The following is a 14,661-nucleotide window of genomic DNA, read 5'->3' as shown; positions in this document are numbered from 1 at the left end:
CCTGGTAAATTATTCAACAGACGACTGAAATATAAGTCGTCCACACCCTAAACATAACCCCTAAACTTAATTATCTAATTAAACACTTCATAAAACCAAATCAAACTTGAAAAGTGTTTACTATACACAGAAATAAACACATATAGGTGAAAACTAATTTTTGAAAAAAACATTTTAGTTTTCCAAAATCTAACCCTAACAATACATACAATACTACAACATATATTTGCCAAACTCCTAAACTAAAGTATTTCATGATTCATTACTTCCACTCATCTATCTTCAAAACAAATCAATTTTATCATATCTTAATTTATATCAGTTAAAACTGTTAATAATTACTTGATTTTTATTTTTTACGCATCAAAATATCTTTTTACAAGATTTATAAATTATTTTTAAAATAAACTGATACCAGACGACTTACACTTCAGTCGTCCAGACGAATTCCAACATCTCAGACGACTCAGACGATTTACTGGGGCTATATTCGTAAAAATTGCTTCTGTTTTTTTGTTTGGTCACAAGGGACTGAGCTGTAATTTCACTACGCTTTTAGGTTAGTTTTGCATTTGATTCAAGTTTGGATATAGATTTGGGATTAAAATCAAGTTGTGGGTTAGTTTTGGCAAAAACCCCAAGAAAATATATACAAAAGACAACCGACGGCATGCTTGTCTCTCTCTCCAATTCCATTGGCAAGGTACAAAACTTAAAGTTCAAAAAAAAAAAAAAAAAGGTACAAAACTTTAATTTCAATCCAAACCCAGAAGACATCTGATCACTTCATCCATGGAGATCATCTCAAACCCCATAAAGCTTCTTCCTTTATCAATCATCACTATTCTGTTCATTATCATCTTCCTCTGTTTTTTTCCTGCCATGGTTGCTAATGAAACCTAAGATGCCTAAGAGGAATCCAGACCTCTCTCACCAACCCTCAGGAAGTTCTAAAATCATGAAACTTCGGTTCCTCTGAAACTTCGTCGTCGCGTCATCAATCTCGAGCTTCGAGACATGGGTTTTATCTGGTCGGATCCCAGAGTCTCTTCAGTACTGTGATAGCTTACAGAAGCTCGATCCATCTAGCAATCGATTGTCTGGTAACATCCCTCCAAAGCTATGTACTTGGTAATCGTTTTTGATGTCTTTTGATCTGTTGAATAATGAACTGAACGGTGATGTTTAGCTGAGTGTATAGGCTCGTGAACTCTTTGGTTCTGTCTGAGAATCGGTTATTGCAGCTGGTGTGTTTGGTGTTTGGTGGTATTACCATACGAGAAAGAGAAGTAGTTAAAACGAAGGAGTTAGTAGCTTAGCGCAGAGACTTAGAAGCCATATGCGAGCACAAGTCTCTGTGTTTCAGAAGCCTTTGGTTAAGGTTAAGCTTGGGGACTCGATGACCGCAACTAATGGTTTCAGCTCTGAGAACATTATCGTTACAAATAGAACATGAACAAGGTATACGGCGGTTCTTCCTGATGGCACAGCACTTGAGTGAGTGTAAGCTTTGGGAGAAGGAGTTTCGGTATGAGATGAATCAGTTGTGGGAGCTGCATCACCTAAGTTAGCGCCACTTCTTGGTGACTGCGTTGTGGAAGAAGAGAAGCTTCTTGTTTAGTATTTTAAGCTTTTACACGTAATTAAAATCTTGTAATATAATTCATGTAATATTATGAGTAACAAGTTGATTACTGTGGAAAAAAAAAATGCATTGATAGAAAGACTCGCAGCAAATCACCTGAATAAATCCGAACTGTTTTTTTTTTCATCAACTTTACAGAATCACCTGAATAAATCCGAACTGTTTAGAAAATAGTTTACCAAATCATCTATAGATTTTATTTTAGTTTTTAAACTTTAACCGATAATTTCGAAACTCACCTAAATCCCATCAAAATTATAACACCCCACAACTCCTCAAAATCCTCAGTTCAATACACTCCTGTAAAAATACTATCTGAAAGATTTGCCCATAATATTATCCATAATATTTTTAATTCATTATGTATCTCATTATAAATAATAATTACGACAGCGAAAACTAGAAAATTAATTTTTTGATAATACTATAAAGATACTTTTCATTAATGACTCGGCCCTAATTATTGTTTAGTCTTGTAACTTTAGCATATTACGCCGGTCTTGGTGTCAACCTCGGCAATTAGAAGTAGTCCGTTTTAAAACCTCAACAATCTATCAAATTGGCTACTGAGCTAGAAATGTACTATTTAAGTCGCAATTAGAGTAAATCGAATGATGATTCATATAGCATGGTTGAGAGATGAATTTGATTGGAGGAAGCAAATCAATCAGATCAGATTAAAAGCCAGATATTATTATTGGCTAGCGAGTCGCAAGTGGATGAATATAATTTGCAAAATTTTAGTTTCTACTTTAGAGTGGTGGAATGAAATACAACATTACAACCAACGGAAAAATAAAACCAAAAGTATTAATAGGAAGACGATAATAACTCGATAAGTGATGTACGTATGTGGAACCACTTTTAGATTCTTGAAAATAACGAGACACGAATAAGACAGTTGTAATGGTTTCATTTCAGCGATTCGAGTCAGTCAATGCCGTTACCAAAACACTATAAATATAGAGGATAGAAATGTAGGGATTATAGGAAGAAACAAAAACCAAACATTACTTGAGATCAAAGATCATGTCTTTAAAGTCCGAGAGATCCTCTTGTGCTTGCAAGAGTTGTGGGTGATGTTGTTGATCCTTTCATGAGATTGATCTCTCTTACGGTTAATTATGGCCAAAGACAGGTTACTAATGGTTTGGATCTAAGGACTTCTCAAGTTCTGAATAAACCAACGGTCGAGATCGGAGGAGATGACCTCAGAAATTTCAACACTTTGGTTCGTCTTATATCATCTAATTAATTTTGTCAATTCCTTACTTATTTGTTGTGCTTGGGCATATCAACTTAAGTGTAATATTATATTGTACTTCGATAATTCTTTTCTTCTTATCTACCTAGTCACGTGATGTTTTTAGAGTGTCTTGCATGCATAACTGCTTTGAGTTTTTGGTGATTTTTCCGGAAATTTTCTTGATAATCATGTTAACTAATTTTTTATTTTGTCTCCAAAATTTCTTTAAAAAACAAAAATTTAAATAAGTTTTTATAAATTATTTAATAATATTGAAACTGTAATATTTTTAATTGATAGAGTTTTATAGAGAACTTAATTACATCAAGAAACCAATTTGGTATAAGAAAAATTAATTAATTTATTGAATATTGGTTTAAATATGCTTAAATGTACTTTTCGAAAGTATATATATCTGAGGCAAAATATAATGACCTAGCAATTGCATATATGAACTGAATACATATTTTGGACATCAGGACATTTAACTACTATCATCTGGCAGAATTAAAATATATATATTTGTTCATGATTTCTTGATATTTTTGATCTTTCATCATCTTCTTATTCGGTTCGTTTTGACGGGGGTATAAATGAAGGTTATGGTGGATCCAGATGTGCCTAGTCCAAGCAACCCTCACCTCCGAGAATATCTCCCTTGGTTATTATCATCTCTCTAATCATTTCATTCAAATTTACTGGAGAGAAAAATACAACCCCACAGGTTAAATTTAGTTTCCATTTAAGAATTAAGAGTGTCATGTTATATCATAGCTTATCTACGTAACATATGTTGTTTTTGTCTCACCGGCTTAATAAAAGTACATATGATTGGAAACTTTGAATGACTATGCTAAATCAACATCAAGAGCATTTAAGTATGCGGCTAAACAATATCTTAAATCTTTAGCAAAAAAAAAAAACAATTATCGTAAATCTAAATGGCTGCTCTCGTTACAGGTTGGTGACTGATATACCTGCCATGTGTTACCAATTCATTTTTATACTTCTTTTGTTTAACAAATACAATACGTTGACCCTCACATCCGTACGGGTTTTTATTTCTATACTAATTTTTTTCTAATTTATAACATTATTAATTATGTAACAATACTATTTTATATAATTTTTTATATTTTTAAAAAAAATTTGTAAACATTATTATGTAACAATATTATTTTAAATAATTTTATGTTTCATTTCTAAAATTTGAAATATATATGAAAATTGAATTAAAATGAATGTACGCAATAGAGAAGATTTTTTTTTGGGATCCTATAGAAAATACATAACTTATTTTTTCAAACGAAACAATAATATTTTGTATTTGCAAAATAATTTGTAGTAAAGAACTTATTTTAGAAAAATTTTGAAATACACAAAGTTGGATACCATTTTTAAAAAAAAATAAACCCAAAAAAAGTATCCTAACTGGTTTAACGATTATTGTTTAAGATTTAATATTTAAATGGTGAAATTCAGTTTATAAAATTTTATAAATAATTCTTATACATTTATAAATGTTTTGGGAGGGTTAATTTTGTCTTTTAAAAATAACTTAAGGTATTTATGAAAAATGACAATAATTTAAAGGTAAATTTGAATAAAATATGAGGTAAAATTAAAATTTGTTGGAATTATGTTTTATACTGTAACGTTACAATATTTTCTCTTCGTATAGAATATTGTTGGAATATTAATCTTTTTTAACATATATAGGTCATTTATGCTATGACATTTTTTTGGCAACAAACCGATGCTATGACATTAGTGTGCACATAGATGATACAAATATGTCCATGGTTAATGGATTTGTTCATCTATATATTGTTCATCTATTTATGGTTGAAGTAGGACACTGAAAACTTTAAATATAGTCATTAATAAACCAATTTAGTATAGTTTTTAAACAATAAAATGAAATAGTTTTTAACTCAATGGAATATTCAAACGCTAATAACAGTTGACAAAAGTTTTATATATACGATACATAAATGAAAATTTAACCATTAATAAGAATATATAATTTGTGTTAAAAATTAGAGAAAAAGACCAAAATAGCACTAAATCAAGTTTTTGTTCCCAAACTAGCAATCAAGGCCAAAAGTCACAAAAATAGCACTTAAGGGGTGGGGTTTAGGGTTTAGAATTTAGGGTTTAGGGTTTAAAGTTTAGGTTTTAGAGTTTAGAGTTGAGAAGTGAGGTTTTGGGGATAAGATTTCAAATTTTGAAAATTAAAAAAATTTAAATTTTTCAAAAAATAAAATGCTATTTTGGTCATTTTAGTTTTTGAATGCTATTTTTGTGATATAAACTTAGAAAGGTGCTATTTTGGAGATTTGCCCTAAAAATTATTGACATAAATTGTAAGGTTACATGATAGAAGCATTTAAAGTTTTGACCTCTAAGAGATATTTTAAATTAAAAAAATCACACATGTAATAAATCATGATTTCTGTGTTTAATAAATAAAATATTCTTATTTTAAAATTTAAATAGAAATGGTTATGCTTTCCAACAAAATCTTTTTAAAATCTTTGTATAATGTATTTTTGAAAAGTATCATTTTAAGTTGATATTATCATTAAACCATTTTATATAATTATATTTTGTTTATAAATCAAAACTAAATTTAATTTAATTTTCTATTTATATTTTATGATAAGTATAAATTTAAATTAATCAATTTTTGGATTTTTTTTTTAAAATGACTCTAAACAAATTCTTAAAAGACTTTGTTAGAATTTCCTTAAATCAATAATTATTTTTATTTTATATAAAAAAATAAAGATATTAACAGATATTAGTATTAAGTTATGTACATTTTATAAATTTTATAGATAATGGTTAGCTTAAAATATCACACATAAAATAAAACTGTGGCTTCTATTTTAAAATAATAGATTAGAAAAATAGTAATTTGTTTCACACAATATTTTTTAATATATTCGATTAAATTATTAAAAATAATAAAATTAATTTTTAAGACTTACGATTGATTTAATTTTATTAAAATGATATTTATATTAATGATTTAAAACTAATTTGAATATTAACTATGTGAAACAGTGTTTGCAAACATGAATGAACACATCAGAGGGAATGTTTTAAGTTGGTTTCTTATAACTTCAAAATTGATCAAAATCATTCTTCAAAACTGATAAATATTTCTTCAAAACAAAAAGGTCCTGAGAATTCAAAATGAAAGTATTGATGTAACAAACCATGACATTGATATAACAACTATACACTTTGCATTTCAATCTCATATCTTTCATTTTTTAACCCAATCGTCCATTTCAACTCATAACTATTGGTGTTTGCATACCATACATCTAATCTTCTAAACTCGTTCCCAATGTAAATGATATCAGAAATTTGTCCATGATCAGCAAAAATCAGGTGAGGTACATCGCCAATTAGACAAACTTTCAGTAAGCAGAAGAGGACAACTAACAGAAGATGATCAACACATCTATACTATACTAAAATGGGGATATAAGCCATGGAGAGGGTGTCCACATAGGATAGAAAAATCAACCAATCAGAGAACCCGAAATTGCCATGTCATCTCATTTTTTTCGTAAAAAATAAAAAAACAATGCGAAGGTGAGAATCGAACCCGGGTTAGTATGATATATATATAGAACAGTTACCACTAAACCATTGAAACTTTCTTGGACACATATACAAGAACCACTAAGTATATAATCACAAACTCTTATGTACATTTACAATAATATGAATTCAACTTTCAAGACTCCGATACTTTATTTTGTAAAAAAAAATAAGTAAGTGACTAAGCTAATATATTCTTAGAAAGTGTGAGAACGTTGACAAGTATGAAAAAGCATAGATTTTTGTTTTCGTGACAAAGTTAAGAATTTTGTAAAAGTAAGTTTAACATATAAATTTTCGTGACAAATATGAAAAAACATAGATTTTTGTAAAATTTTGACAAAACAACTCATAACATACTTCTCTAATGTCTTAATAAAATATTATTTAAGGGTGCAATAATTAAATATATTAATTCAATAAATTTTGTAATTTATAGACAAAACAATAACACAACAAATTTTGAAACATTTGTTTAACCTATCGATTTTTTTTCATGAGAATCCAACTAAACAAGATAAAAAAATAATTAGATTTACAAATATTTAATTACCATTTTATTCAATTTTGATTAATTTCAAATTATCATAATGTATCTTTTTGAAGTTACAAATATGAAAAAGCATAGATTTTTGTACAATTTGACAAAACAACTCAAAACATATTTTTCTAATGTCTTAATAAAATATTATTTAAGGATGCAATAATTAAATATATTAATTCAATAAATTTTATAATTTATAGACAAAACAATACCACAACAAATTTTGAAACATTTGTTTAACCAATCGATTTTTTTTTCATGAGAATCCAACTAAACAATTAGATTTACAAATATTTAATTACCATTTTCTTCAATTTTGATTCATTTTAAATTGTAATAATGTATCTTTTTGAAGTTACAAAAAAATAATGTTCTTTCTTTATTACACTAGAATTATATATAGATTATATATACACAAAATAAATATAATATAACAACATAAATTTACTTTCCCCGATTCATATGAAAACTTTTTAAGTTATCCACCAAAGCAAATTAATTAAATCAATGAAATTGTTAAAATACAGCAAATTAATATATAATTTTATTTTAAATTAAATTATTTAAAAAGTGTATTTTTGTTAAAACAAAATAATAAATAAGTAAAACTGATTTGATGGTAATTTTTATGATATATATATATATCAATTCTATGAAAGAAATAGAAGCTTAATATGGAAAAAAATCTTAAATACAAAAACCTCTAAAAATTAACAAAAAAAACTAATAAATTAAACTATGATATCACTTAAAAGCTTCTTAGACCATATTAATAAAATATTTAAGCGATAATTAGACAAATTTGATTTTTTTTCCAGCAAAAAGTTTATTATTAATTAACATCAGTTATTTCAAGATGTTTAAGAAATGGTGGACAAAAAAATAGGATGGACATTAATGATATATGAACTATGAATAGTACTTTGTGAAGCAGACTTAGATAACATATATGCACATACATTTTCAGTCCTTTTTGATGCCTAAATTCAATTTCTTCAGAGTAATTATTCCACAAATAGATCGTATGAGATATTGTTTTGATATGTAGATTTGTTTTTTCAATGTTAAGAAGATTGATAACTGTAAAAATGTCTCATTCGTATATTATATGTTTATAACCGAGTCCCCAACATGAGACAAGTTTGTTTAAAAAGTAAATAATTTTATTTTTCTTATATTATATAATAAATATATATTATTTACTGATAATAAAAATATAGTTATTCATCTATCACAAATATCTATGCAACTATGTGAATCAAGTACAACAATCAAACAATATAATGATTTCCACAAAGAAAATTTAAAAAATATATTTATGTTATGTAGTCATATTTTATATTTTTTAAATAATATAATACAATATTATACATTATTTTTTAGAATTGAGAAATACATATAATATCTTATCCGCGCGTAGCGCGGTTAAAAAATCTAGTTGCATTAAAAATCCTAAAACAACAATAGAAGGGCATAAATAATTTACAATATTTTCGTAACAAACAAGCAAAACCAAACATCAAAAACCACCTATAAAGACAAACTTTGTGAATAAACAAAAGCCCGCAGTAATCAAATAAAAATATGTCATTAGTGGCGGCGCATCAATCTCCGGTTTTTCAAAATGATAAGTAGTTACCATCGCAACAAAGTAGTAGCAGCAGCAGCAGCAGAGCAACAAAAGAGGAAGAAGAAGAAGAAGAGATGGTGTTAACAATGACGATGATGATGATGATGAAGAGCTGCAATGATAACTTGGTGAACAAATCATTGAAAAACCAGGGCACCACTCAGAAAATATCACTACTTCGAAGCCTACGCACGTGTAAAATCCCTCAGATCCCTCAGATCAATGGGCATGAAAAAAGAACCACTTTTTCAAGAAAATCCCTCAGATCTCATAGCTATAAAATCTGATCATTCACGGGTTTAAGTAAATGGATAAAACCGAGAAACATCACTACTTCGAAGCCGACACACGTGTGTGTGTGTTGGTGTGTGAATGGGGTAGGTAAGGGATTGTGGTCGTGCACGAAGCCATGTTTCCAAGGCTTAAAGGAACAACACACAACACGCCGAAGATTTACCCAGATACAACTGCTCTACTACATAAGCTATCCATCATTGGGCATTCAACAAGCAAATCGTATCAAAAGTGATGACAAATGTGAGCTGTTTTGTTCCAAGGTGTGAAATAAAACTAGGCTTTGGTATATCAAAATGACGATTTTACTCTTAAGTGTGTGGGCTATTCGGCTCATGGGCTTTGTGATTTAGTCGACCCCATTATATCAAACGCAATTTATATGGTACTTTTTGATAAGTTTTGGAAACTTGACGATCATATGTAATATCGACGAACAACTTCGAAGACCATAATTTTACGATGTAGCTTTCCATGTAACACTCAGATTGATGGACAATTCTGATTTCTCTACGGTACACATCCACAAAAAAACAACTGCTGCATAACGCTGATTTTTTGTTAAGTCTTGCATCATATAATCCTAAAGAAATTGCATCTTTTGAAAATTGAATCCCAGATTTCGTATAGAAAACATCAGACCTCAACCACTAAATCACTGTTATTTTATTCGTTACAGAAAAAGTAACTTTAATGGAGAGCAAAGTAAGATGGTGGATGTAACACCCCCGAACCGTCCTAAGCATAGGTCGACCCACCGGCCAACAATCAAACAAGAACATGACCGACGGACGACCCACACCAAGGGTTGGAGATGAAAGGCCAACCGGCCAGCCAACAATCAAACAAGAACATGACTGACCGTCCAACCCAACACCATGGTCCGGAAGCGCTACGTGACGGGCTAGGGACAATCCGGCCAGAGTCACAAACTTTACTCCACGACCTAGACCAGTTCATCCACTAACTCGTCCCGCTGCGTCAAGGCATAAGGCTTTGCAACCCGTACCTAGAGTTAGCGTTTTCCGTTAGATCAAGGCCTAAGGCTTTTCAACCCGTACCTCGACCTAACGTTGTGTTAGACCGGACTAGTCAAATATCAGAGTACTCATGAAGCGCATATAAAACAATTACTTTTATTGATTCAAGAAATATTCATACATTGAATAATTCAAGACTGGGCCCGGCCTAATGCCAAATCGAGTCAACATAACACAATTAACAATACCGTTTACAAAAGGCATGAAAATCTACACCGGCGGTCCTAACGTCCAGCACCAAGCTATCCGATCATCCTTACCTAAAGCGACCTGCAAAAAGGACAACGGAGTTGGATGAGTAATCTAGTATTACTCAGTGAGATGGCGGCCTCTACCCGCAACCTAGACTCTACCCAGACAACCCAAAATAACAATCAATCTAGCCCGAGCATGCAATAAAAGCTAAGGCTAAGCAAACCGTTACTAAGTTAGACTTGGCCTCCTGCCATGATCTAGCTTCAAGTAACGGGAACCTGCATTAAAACAAGTCAACAAACAATCCCTAGTTAACCATATATACACCTGAGTTCAATACTCATGTAGTGTTAGACACTTACACTATGCAAGTATCATTAATCGATCGACCAACAATCAAACAAGAACATGATCGGCCAACCAATGATACCGCATAGCTTTAATATCCACCACCCTTCACAAGCAATCACTCAAACACATACAGGCCAACGTCATTCCTACACTAACGAAATACACATCAAGCCTAATCTGGTACCTAAACCAGACTTAGGACTTAATGTCATAACCTGCAAGCAAATCAATCAACCACAATCACAATAATAACTATGAGTATCATGACTCGATCTAACTAGTAACACCGTATCTCGGTGCTAACACTATCTCGAGGGTTCCTCACCCTCAAGACGACACAATAAAACTAACTCGACACACTATTCTAACTCTAGACTCAATACTCTAACATGGGCCCTGGTGATCTCGTGTTCCTCCTCAACATCGGCAATATCCTATCTCCCTACCACAAAGGCCAGAAGAAGGAACTTTCAACCGACCGCGGTCCACAGTCCTTCGGGTCACCGCGCGACAGCCCACAGTCCTTCGGGTCACTGCCACATTACACCGTCGTGTAATAACTCAGCCCTAGGCCATGATCCCGTCTCTCTGAGTCTTTCCGATCCAACGAATAAGGGGTTTCCTTAAACCCGCTGGGTACGAGGCTGAGGAAACACTAATCACCCCTAAACAAGCCTAGTATGGACGAGTTACGCTCATACTGTCGGCTACAACACACTAATCCTAATAAGACCAGGACTCCTACCACAAACTTAAATACACTAAGGAGTCTACGACACTAACACCAGTACTCGTAGTCCAGCCTATATGGCATAGGACTCGTAGTCAACTCGACACGCAAGGAAATCGGCTTATATGGCCTAAGATCTCCTGAACAATACCATCCCTGCACAACAACAATCACTACCAAACGAAGCATTCAATAGTCCTAATATCTCTAAGGCAGGTCTACTCCATTACTAAACTACCCATAAATAAATAAAGGAAAACATGCATCTCAATCCTAACAATTCAGCTACGCCATAATTTATCATACTATACCGGTTAATGCATCATTCATCCTAGTCCTAGTCAGGTTATAACTCAGTCTTAATTCCATTATATCTCAGCTTAGCCCATGCTAAACTGAGTCCAATTCATAAATAAAAATAACCCTAGGACTCTATCATGCATCAGTGTGATATTACTACTCTATATGCAACTCGATCTATCCTAAGTTCCAAGTGGAACTCAAACAAACCAACTCACAGTGTTCTTGCAGCTGGTTGATCGGAGAGAGCCTAGCCAAAACCCAATGCCTCTGTCTTCAATGGACTGGTATGGACGAATTAGGACTTGGACAGAACCTCCTCGGACTTCTGGATCTTCTTCTCGGACTTTCGATAGAACAATGGCTCTTAAAAATGCTCTAACTTCTTCAAAACAGCTCCAAATCCTTCACTTCCTTTTTCTACTTCACTTTCTCTCTCTAGCCCAAGTTTTAGAGTGATGTTTGAGTGTGTGGAATGAATGAAACGAGCTTGGGGAGCTGGGTTTATATAGATATGGCCAACCATTGAAATGGTGCCACTCCATCGCCTGTGTGTCGTCCCGCATGCTTCCGGTCGCATGCGCGGCGACACACGGACGTCCAAATGTCACCATGCATGACTTCTCTGCATGCCAGAAGCCAGCACCACGTCCAGATGTCATTCAGCATGGCTGGAGCTCATGCATCGCGACACACGGGCTTCTGGGTGTCAAGACGATGCCATGTCGTGCTTTGGGTGTCATGCTGCATGTGAGGCTTCATACTGCGGAGACATGTCGTGCTACGGAGACACTAAGATGCTTGGATGAAGGACACCACGTCCTGATCCCTCAGATAGGGCCACCTCGAGTTTCCCGGTTGATTTGTGCGATTTTGGTCTTTCTGGTGAATTTTCGTCCCGCGATCAATCCCGAATATTTTTCCGCTCCCGTTCTGATTCTCTAAATATTTTTAATAAACTCCAGATGAATACTGAGATCCTCTAAAAATATTTCCCGAGCCTCCGGCTTCTTCCAATAATTTCGAAAAATCGAAATTAGGGTTTTCGACCAACTTCGGATTTTCCCGTCGTGCTTGCTTCCCGTCCTGCTTTCTCCCGTCATGCTTCCAAACTATATTATCTCTGAAATAATATTCTGATGATAGATGTAAAGTTTCGCGGAAAACTTAGTGGCTAAGAAACGTCGGGTTTCTGAAACGTCGAGCTTCTAAACCGTCGTGCTTCCAAAAATGTGATTCTTCCAAAATCTTCGTCTGATCAGTCTAAGACTCTTCTAAGAAAGGTAGAGCAGCTTAATATGTCTCATGGTTCACTCACGATCCATTCTTCGACCACATCCTACTTCGAACTTCTCGGTTGGCCCGTACCGCCCGCGGTTCGATCATCAAGTTGATGCTCGACCAATCTTCTGTCTTCTCCGAACCATGTTAAGTTTTCTGTGATCAAAACTCAACATTACTCCAAATATGTAATCTCCCAAAAGCTTGGCTCCAGATTCTGACTTTCCCTTGCTCGACCATTTTATCCCGAAGGAAAGGTTATCACAGTGGAAACATAAATAGTCGGTGGAATTGATCGCTGGTGCCTTTCATGGACGCTAATATTTTCAGCCACATTCTTTGTTTATAAAAAGTTTGTCGCTTCTTTACCCAGCGACAATAAATAGCTTAGTTACCGTCGTTTTGCGCTATATTTGATTCAGTCACCATTGTTTTTTTCTTTCATCGCTACCGCTGAAGCTAGTCTCCGTAATTATATTGTCACTACTATGATGTTCGTCGTCTAAGTATAATACAATTTTATAGTAAAGACAAGAAGATTTACCAAGATTGAATGGAATTGAGGATAATGTTTAATAATTTAAATTATGAGAGTAATCACAAGTTTTGGTGGTGTGATTTGGTGCGTCCCCACTCTTGCAAGTTGCATCTGGCAATATTTAAACGCAAAGACATAATAACCTCAGGATACCGTAAATCCGTAATCAATTTTAAAGTTCAATAGAGAAGTGCTTTGCAAACGTTTATTTCAATTTTCAAGTTAGTATTTCTAACATACTCTCTTGTAGAAGAAACTGATAACCTGATTTCTCTTAATAGTATGTTCAACAAAAATAGTAAATGAATATAAATCTTGTGATTTTGCTAGCCAGTTATTTTTTAAGGAAATGAAATCAAAACCAACGAATGTTTGTTAATCAAAAGCGGCAAACGAGAAATGAGTCGCATTGACCTGTGAGAAACAATGGCCCTTCGAGTACACTTTTGGATCATCAAGCTGATATGAAATTATATTTTCAAGAAATTTGATTACATCACATTACTTGGGTAATTAAACTATAACTTTCGATGTTAGGTCAATTCTTATTTTAATTTCCAATGGTTTTATTCTCCTCGCAAAAATCTACACATAGTGGTTGGTTTGTTCTTTTGATTATTGGTCCACGCCGCAAAACAAGATCACCAACAAGTTTTCTGAGTTTTAGACCCATGAATAAATGATTAATCATAATAACAAGAAACAACAATAATGTAAAATTTCTAAAATTTTACGCATATTATAAATATTTATAATTAAATCTGTTTTTTTATTTCTTCGATAAAATTGTTAATAGCTAGCAACTGATAACATTTAATCAGTTCAAATTTTTTAATTAATATTTAATAAAAATGCTCAGAAAATTTGAAATTTGAAATTTTTATTTTTATGTAAAAATGTCTAGAACATATCTTTTAGAAATGAATGAGTATTTTAATTTTTCAAGCTATATTTATAAATCTCTTTTGAAAACGGGTAGAGTATCTGTTAATCAAAATACACCTAAACAAAACATAAATCATTTCGCTTTATTTTAATGTTATAAACTATATATAAATATATATAAAAAAAACTTGGTAAAATAATTGAAGAAGTTTTTTTTACAAAATTTAGCTTTATTTTAATTTAGCAAACTATCTATATATATATATATAAACAACTTGGCAATACAATTCAAGAAGTTCAAGAAAATCTTTCATCACGAACGTAACTTGAAAATGATGCGTAACCACGGGTTCTCTCTACTTGA

At 32.3% G+C, this 14,661-nt stretch overlaps 1 long non-coding RNA gene across 1 annotated transcript; it reads left to right on the top strand.

Annotated features, from left to right (window-relative positions):
- Positions 1-650: 650 nt before the first annotated feature.
- LOC111203352 lies at positions 651-1,775 on the top strand. The gene is made up of 2 exons (XR_002656151.2): positions 651-1,103; positions 1,190-1,775. It is a non-coding gene; the product is annotated as an uncharacterized LOC111203352 (long non-coding RNA).
- The last annotated feature ends 12,886 nt before the right edge of the window (positions 1,776-14,661 follow it).

This window comes from Brassica napus, chromosome A2 (genome assembly GCF_020379485.1).
Source record: "Brassica napus cultivar Da-Ae chromosome A2, Da-Ae, whole genome shotgun sequence".
In the NCBI taxonomy this organism is placed as follows: domain Eukaryota; kingdom Viridiplantae; phylum Streptophyta; class Magnoliopsida; order Brassicales; family Brassicaceae; genus Brassica; species Brassica napus.
This window is presented reverse-complemented; position numbering and strand designations above follow the sequence as displayed.